The sequence below is a fragment of the Tupaia chinensis genome, unplaced genomic scaffold (assembly GCF_000334495.1).
Source record: "Tupaia chinensis unplaced genomic scaffold, TupChi_1.0 Scaffold000289_1, whole genome shotgun sequence".
In the NCBI taxonomy this organism is placed as follows: Eukaryota; Metazoa; Chordata; class Mammalia; order Scandentia; family Tupaiidae; genus Tupaia; species Tupaia belangeri.
Window position 1 is genome coordinate 1,115,571 of NW_006159774.1, and position 6,000 is coordinate 1,121,570.

General features: G+C 58.1%; 1 protein-coding gene across 1 annotated transcript in view; it reads right to left on the reverse strand.

Moving 5' to 3' along the window:
• The window catches only part of DAB2IP (DAB2 interacting protein), a 36,480-nt gene extending 31,486 nt beyond the window's left edge, over positions 1 to 4,994 (reverse strand). Inside the window, exon 1 of the mRNA XM_027772630.1 lies at positions 4,874 to 4,994. The gene's annotated coding sequence lies outside the window, so the exon portion shown is untranslated. The remainder of the gene's footprint in view (positions 1 to 4,873) is intronic.
• Between the last annotated feature and the right edge of the window lie 1,006 nt (positions 4,995 to 6,000).

Here is a 6,000-nt window from a genome sequence, read left to right on the forward strand (position 1 = left end):
GCCCCCAGCACAGAAGACAGTATCGCTCTAGCAAGAGGGAGAGCAGGGGTAACTCAGGTCACTGGGGGCGACTGGCCCCATACACCCCAGCTAACCCAAAGGGTACGAGGAGGGCCGCTCCGGGACATTCCCTGTCTTACCGAACAGGAGACTGAGGCTGGGAGTGAAGGAATGGTGAGGCCTGGCCACAGTCCAGAATGAAAGCAGGGCTCTGGGCCTGATCATCCTCCACTGGCTGGTACTGGGATCTACCTTGTGCTGGGCCAGACTCCAGTCAGCCTGGTGTCCCAGGAAGGGAACCCGCCAGAGCCCTGGGCTCCTGTCCCACTTCACCCTTAATCTCCCGGGACCTTGGGTCCACAGGCCCTGACACGTGCCCTCCTCTCCCTGGGCTGCTGTTTCCCACCACGGGCGGGCAGGACCTGCTGTGGGTCCAGAGGCAGAGCCCAGCTACCTCTGGCCCGGTCAGGGCAGAACGTGCCAACCACACTGCTGCCATCGGTGACAGACAGGTCAGAAGGCTGGGTAGGACATCTCCACCCGCCCGTGGTAGGAGGAGCCCCCAGCTAGACCCAGTCCAGGAGCATAGGCAGGACGAGGGCCCAACCTCTTGGGAACCCGGCACAGACATACAAGGGGCTGTGCCTGCCCGAACGTCTAGCAGAGCCATCCCTCCCAGGCCCAGCACTGCTTGCTAGCCTGGGAACCGCACGCCTGGCCTTGTGAGGCCCCACGGGAGAGGAGAAGAATGCAGCTGCCTGGCGGCCTCCAGCCCTCGGGAGACAGAGCCTGTCCTAAAAAGGCAGGGAGGCTGGCCACCCTCCCTGGGAAGGCTTCCTGGATGTCAGGGCCTGGTGGCCTGGGCCCTCTCAGCCCAGGGTCCCCTTAGTCCAAGGCAAGGGGAGGTCCCAGCAGAGTCACCAGGAACCAGTACGATGTCCCCGTACGCACACTGAGCCCTGAGCTGAGAGGCAGGGAGGCACCTGGGCTGACATTTCACCCCGCCCAACAGGGCTGAGCTGGTGGGTGGCATGGCCCATCACGTGCCAGGCCTGCAGTGCAGCCTGAGCCCTGGGACCTGACAGGATCCAGTGTATGGCGACCTAAAGAAGGGCACTGTGACCTCCCAGACCTAGCGGCCACCATCATCCCAACAGGTGACCCCAATCGAGTGCACACACTGGCCCCCAGCACAGAAGACAGTATCGCTCTAGCAAGAGGGAGAGCAGGGGTAACTCAGGTCACTGGGGGCAACTGGCCCCATACACCCCAGCTAACCCAAAGGGTACGAGGAGGGCCGCTCCGGGACATTCCCTGTCTTACCGAACAGGAGACTGAGGCTGGGAGTGAAGGAATGGTGAGGCCTGGCCACAGTCCAGAATGAAAGCAGGGCTCTGGGCCTGATCATCCTCCACTGGCTGGTACTGGGATCTACCTTGTGCTGGGCCAGACTCCAGTCAGCCTGGTGTCCCAGGAAGGGAACCCGCCAGAGCCCTGGGCTCCTGTCCCACTTCACCCTTAATCTCCCGGGACCTTGGGTCCACAGGCCCTGACACGTGCCCTCCTCTCCCTGGGCTGCTGTTTCCTCAGGAGCAGAGCTGCCCGAGAGTCACAGGTCCCCACACTGCTTTCTGGAGACAGAAGGGACACGCAGGGACACACGCTAGCACACCACCACTGCCGTCCTGGCACTGTCACCCCTGCCACAACACCTGTGACCACACACTGGTGATGCCTATGGCGACTCGGGCCACTGGCATGGGCGAGACCAGAATGTGACGGCCTGCCCTCTGCAGTAAGCACGCAGGCAGGAGGCGGCTTCAAACACACGGACGCATTTACCTCTCCACGTCTTTCTTTTTGTGATAGGGGGAGTGCACAGAAAGAAGAAACAAAAACTTTCTCTCTAATCCCCCAAGTCATCCTGCAGCCTGAATAATTTCAGGTTTTTAATCAATAGCTGTCAGACTTGTCAAATTACTTTGGGGACCGCAAAGCAGTTTTTAAACATTCATAAACCTCAGCAGAATAGCGAAGTGCCCTGAATTCTAAAGGAAGGGGATCCGGGCAAGCTGCGAGGAAGGGAGGGCCACTGCGTTCCTGCTCCTGCTCCTGCGTCCAAGGGGCAGCCCTCTGCCCTGCCCAGCTCCCCACGGAAAAACAGGCCTGGCCTGGCCGCCCAGGAAGTTTAAGAAAGGCAACAGTCCCCAGCCCTGAGGCTTGCCCTACCTCCTCTGCCCCAGGAAGAGTCCACTCCCCTGCACAGCACCAGGGTTGTCCCTACCCACACAACGGCGGCCCGGGCACTGCTAACGTAGCACAGCCAACTTGGCGTGAACTGTCCCTCCGCAGTCCTCCCCCGTGTCCTCCTGGCAGTCCTGAGAATGTTCCGAGGTCCTGGCTGGGGCATCCCCTATCCTGCGGTCGGCGCCCTTCTCCTTCTAGCACATGTGAGCACACTCATTCTTCCCTCGGTTGGACTGTTCACAACTGAGAGTGGGGCTGGTTTGTGACAGGGACCTCCAACAGATGCCTCAGGGTCCTGGGAACATGGAACCCAAGTGGGGAATGACGAAATAAAAAGTAAATGAGCTGAACACCAAGTATTTCTATTCCCAGGGAAGCAGCTTCCCCTCTGGTTTCCAAGTTCTTCCCTGCTCTCCACCTCCAGGAAGCCCACCTGACTCACAGTGACCCTTTCAAAGTGGGTGGGCAGAGGCAGCATCTTTTCCCATAGCATCACCCAAGACATGTAACGTGGCCTCCTGGGACAAGGCCCCTTCCTAGTAAGGTGGCGGGGTGAGTTGAGGTCTGCCTCCTTCTCCCATCCCAGTGGGGCTGGAGGTGGGGGCTGGCTTCCTGCCCCAACTAAGGACCAGTCACTCGCCAGCATAGCTCCAGTTCCTGGCCCGATTGTTGAACGCGAAGTGGCCTCCTTCCTCACACAATCACAACTACAACCATGGTCAAGTTAATTAGCCTCTGTGCCTTGGTTTTCTTGTCTGTAAAATGGGTTTGACACCACCTTTGGCTTCTAGGGTCACCTAACGTACAACAAGCTCTTGACACGCAGCCCCCACGGTCAGCCACGGCTGTCCCTATGCCACTGTCCAAGCAGAGCTGAGACTGGTCCTGTTCCTTCCCACAATCTCCCTGCCTTCCCCTGGCCAGCTGACATTCCCAGCAAGCCTCTCGCTCCTCCCAGCCAGAGATCCCTCCTGGCTCTCCGGCAGCTGAGCTCTCAGAGCACCTGCAACCACACCTGCACCACCCGCCTCCAAGAGCAGGCTCAAAAGATGGGCCACTTTCAGGGGGCAGCTCAAAGCCCTCATTTAAGAAGTGGACACACCTGGGAACAGAGGCCAGTCCCCTCGGCCCAGCCCCCTCAACTCCGGGCCCCTCAACTCCAGTGTGGCTGCCTCTTTAATTCCAGCCACTATTTGCAACAGAGGGAACTGGTGGCCACACAGGGATGCCCTCCCTGTCAGTGACCTGACCTCAGAGACAGAAAAGGCAAGGAGGTGAAGGAGGAGCACCAGGGGCATGAACCTCAGATTGGCCTCTCCTGTGTCTTAGCTTCCTCATCTGCAAAAAGGGCTGCCCTTACCTACCACTCCCCACCACCACCAGAGCTCGGTGAGGTTCCCGGGCCTGAGTTACCCTGGCACTCAGCGCTAGGTCACTGAGCACCTTCAGAGTGCTCAGCCCTGGCTCCCCATTCCTCCCAAAGCCCGGGGCCTGTGGTCCTAGTAGGCACACAGCTCCAAAGGTAGCCGCCTGGCCCTGCTCAGTTCCATCAAGCTCCAGGCACGCCTGGCTGTCCACCTTTGCTCAAGGTGAACACTCCCAGCAGACAAGTCCTTATCTGTCTAACCGTGGATCAAAGGCCACCATCTCCATGAAGCCTTCCAAGCAGAACTGATGATTCCCTCCAGATTTGCCCCTATTTACCAGTCCCCAATGGAAGTGGAGGCTCAGAGAGGTCAAGCAAATTGCCCACGGTCACAGTTCGAGGAGGCACAAGGGCGGGGGAGAAGGCCCGACGTCTGGGTCCACCTCTGGCTCCCTTCATTGCCTGTCAGTGCAGAAACCTTGTGATCAAACGTGCTCACTTTTAGTGGCTACGGAAACCCTAGGGCCCCACAGCTGAGTCCTGCCTTGATCACCCTGCATGACCCATTTGTAAAATGATGAGATAAGACACCTAGCTGGCAGGCAGTTAGGACCAGCAGGCCTGAGACTAAACTGTAACAATCCGGACCTCCGACTTCTCCAGAAAAGGGTGCATTCCTACTGGACTCTCACACACTCTCACTGTGGTGGCTCCTGCCCACAAACACACTCAGCCCCAGAACCCAGAGGGCCTGGGCTTGATGGGCCAGGGAGTAGGCCCTGGAAGGAAGGAGAGTCCCACTGGGGCCCTGGGGTCCCCAAGTCCCGGGAAACCCCACCCAGCCCAGCCCAGGTTGAGGGATTCCCAGCTAAGCCCGGCTCCACGGCAGCTCCTGGCAATCCCTGGGTCTCAGCAGAGGGCACCATTCGGGCGCCCGCAGAAAGGGCAACTAACACCGGGTTTCCTCTCATTTTAAAAACTAAAAGCAGCAACTGCTCTTTTTGGTTTTCCACTCTTTGACAGGACTGTCCTGATTGCTCCCACACTCTGGCCTGGCAGTGGGTGGTTGTGCAGCGGGGCACAAACAGCATCCTGGGAACTCCTGAACGCCCCCTGCCCCCGAGAGGGTATCCGTGACCACTGCTCTGCCCAGCACCCACTGCTGCCCAGCTCCTCCAGGCCTCCAGGGTCAGGCAGCTGGTCAGTGGTGCTGCGGCTGGTCCCGGCCTCCCTCCTCCTACCTTCACACAGGCCACTCACCATCCCTCCTCACAGCCACCAGGCGCTCAGCAGGCTGGGAAGGCCACTGCCAGGCCAGCCTCCCGGCTGCATGCTGTTCCCCCACGGCCCCAGCCAGCCCAGCCCGCTCTGGTCCTAGACATACCGCCCTGTCCGCTGGGACTAATCATGGCTAGTTAAACAAAGGCCACGTTCCAACTCTCTGTAATGTGCTTTTAAAGGGCCAGTGTCCACTTGGGCCTGCCGGGGACTTAAAGGTACAGGTCCCTTATACTGTACAGGAAATAGGAAAGCAAAATAACAAAACAAAACAAAGTTAAAAATGAACAGAAAACAAATGCCGCGATCAAATGAGAAGCCTTGGGCTTCTAAGAAAAAAATTAAGTAAAACCAGACAATAGTAAAAACCCAAAACTTCAAATTCAAAATATCTTGGATTCGAATTTCACCTGAAGGTGCCAAAGAACCCAAAACAAAAATGAGGCTAAGTCTCAAGAATGAGAGTAGGCACCACCACCACACTTGGTACCTGAACACTCTCACTTCCTCCTCAGGACAACTCCGCGACCACCCTGCTGTGAGCCCGTCTCTAGACTGGCCGAGGTCTTTAGAGGCTCAGCACCTCACCGGGATTCCACAGCAAGGTGGCAGCGAAGCTGGGGCCCCACCAGCTGAGATCAACCAAAGCCAGTCTTTCTCCCACCTCCCTCTTGAGTCCAGCTTGCCCCACTGGAACCCCATTCCCCCCATCTCGCCATCTCTAGCATCGCTCCCCAGGAGGAGAGGGGGAGTGAGAATGCGGACTCACTGGTCACTGGTGCCCAACCACCATGGGGTTTGTGGTCTGGGACTCAAAACCTTGAGAGGGGGCTAGCTGCTGGCATGGTGGTTAAGGCACTGGATCCCACATGGCTTTCTGTGTGGTTCGAGTCCCAGACTCAGTAGTTTGAAAAACATGCCAGGTGCATGTGCATGCATGCCCAAAATCCATCCCAAGAGGAGAAGGAAGGAGAAGAGACAGCAGCATAGCCATTCCCGGGGTGCGTATGTATGTGTGTGCACGCGCGTGTGCTTTCTTTCTCTGAGAAAGACGGAAAACCAAAAGCTGAAAATCCTGGTTCTACCATTTCCTCCAGTTTCCAGATGGG